This window comes from Bidens hawaiensis, unplaced genomic scaffold, assembly GCF_021521415.1.
Source record: "Bidens hawaiensis isolate Kalapana, Puna unplaced genomic scaffold, B.hawaiensis_p1.1 tig00048380_1, whole genome shotgun sequence".
NCBI classification, from domain to species: domain Eukaryota; kingdom Viridiplantae; phylum Streptophyta; class Magnoliopsida; order Asterales; family Asteraceae; genus Bidens; species Bidens hawaiensis.
In genome coordinates this window covers 33298-34842 of record NW_027498668.1, presented here as the reverse complement: position 1 = coordinate 34842, position 1545 = coordinate 33298, and the positions used below count along the sequence as shown (strand labels likewise).

The 1545-nt window shown below is 41.0% G+C and overlaps 1 long non-coding RNA gene across 1 annotated transcript; it reads right to left on the bottom strand.

The window, feature by feature from the left end:
- Window positions 1–347: 347 nt before the first annotated feature.
- On the bottom strand, window positions 348–789 carry LOC143597495 (uncharacterized). The gene is made up of 2 exons (XR_013146921.1): window positions 746–789; window positions 348–560 (listed from the first exon to the last, which is right to left on the bottom strand). It is a non-coding gene; the product is annotated as an uncharacterized LOC143597495 (long non-coding RNA).
- Between the last annotated feature and the right edge of the window lie 756 nt (window positions 790–1545).

The following is a 1545-nucleotide window of genomic DNA, read 5'->3' as shown; positions in this document are numbered from 1 at the left end:
TCACTACACTCATATACAACCTCCTTGTAGCGACTATGGCATGATAGGTGATATAATGGGCCACTAATACCAATCAACGCCATTTGATGAGACCAACTATGACTCACTACACTCCTATACAACCTGTTAACGTAACTATGACATGATAGACCCATACTGGCCATTAACAACAATCAAGGTCCAATAAGGCCCATTAATGAAAGTATGACATATTATTGGGCGTAACCAAACCATGACTCACTAAACTCATATTTAACCCTTTTAAAGCAACTATGATATGATAGAGACTATAATGGGTCACTAACAACAATAAAGGCCCAAGACGGCCCATTAATGCAAAGTATGACGACCAACTATGACTCACTACACTCCTATACAACCTGTTAACGTAACTATGACATGATAGAGACGATATTGGCCATTAACAACAATCAAGGCCCAATATGGCCCATTAATAAAAGTATGACATGTTATCGGGCGTTGACACATGCCTATGGCTCACTACACTCATATACAACCCTCTTGTAACAACGGGGACATGATAGATGCTATAATGACCACTAATACCAATCAAGGGCCATTGATGAATGTATAACATGTTGGGCCATTGGCACAAATCAAGGCCAAATAAGGTCTATTGACGAAAGTATGGTGTGTTTCAGGCGTTAACACCTAACCATGACTAATGACAGTCCTATACAACTCTTTTAGAGCAATTGTGACATGATAGATGTTATAATGGGACACTAACACCGATCAAGAACTAGTATGACCCACTAATGAAAGTATGGTTTATTGGGCGTTAACACGGAATCGTTTAGCGTGGCTTTTGAGATCGGATGGGGCTTTCAGGGCTTGGACTTGAAGATGAAACGAGCAGGACCGTGGGTTGTGAGGGTATATAAATATGATAACTCGGGAAGGCCAAAATCGATTTTTTCCTCTTCAATGATTCTCTCGATGGTGATAAAAACCCTCCAAATCATCGGCATAGCTTGTATGTAAGAGATGTCGGTAGAATCGAAAAAACTTTGGGTAAGAGACGGAAAAGGGTAATTGTAGCCGATAAGAAAGGGAGTCGCCGGAAAACACGCCCAGACCTTGGAATACACGTCGCAACGAACACTGGATTCATAAAGGCGGAATAGGGTTTTTGGGGGAAATAACAGGCGGAACTTGTCAATCTCAGGATCTGTCAGTTTACAAATCTCAGAAGATGGGTTGTCTATGAGGCATTGGGGTTCCATTTCCGACAACTGGCGGTCATTGGAAGCTTGTTCAGAAGGGTTAGAAGCAGCCGGAGAAGAAGAGGAAGCAGCAGACATTATTAAAGAAAATAAGAGAAAGAGGTAGAAAGGATACCTGATACGATGGAAGGAAGCATGTATATAATCAAAGATATAGGGCGGCATATATAGACGGTTATAATTAACCTTGGGGGTTAAATGGTAAATATTCTCGCAAAACGATCCCATCTATCAGTTTTCACAGTGATTTTGAAATTCAAAATGACAGCTGTATTCCACTATCACCCGCCATTTTGGG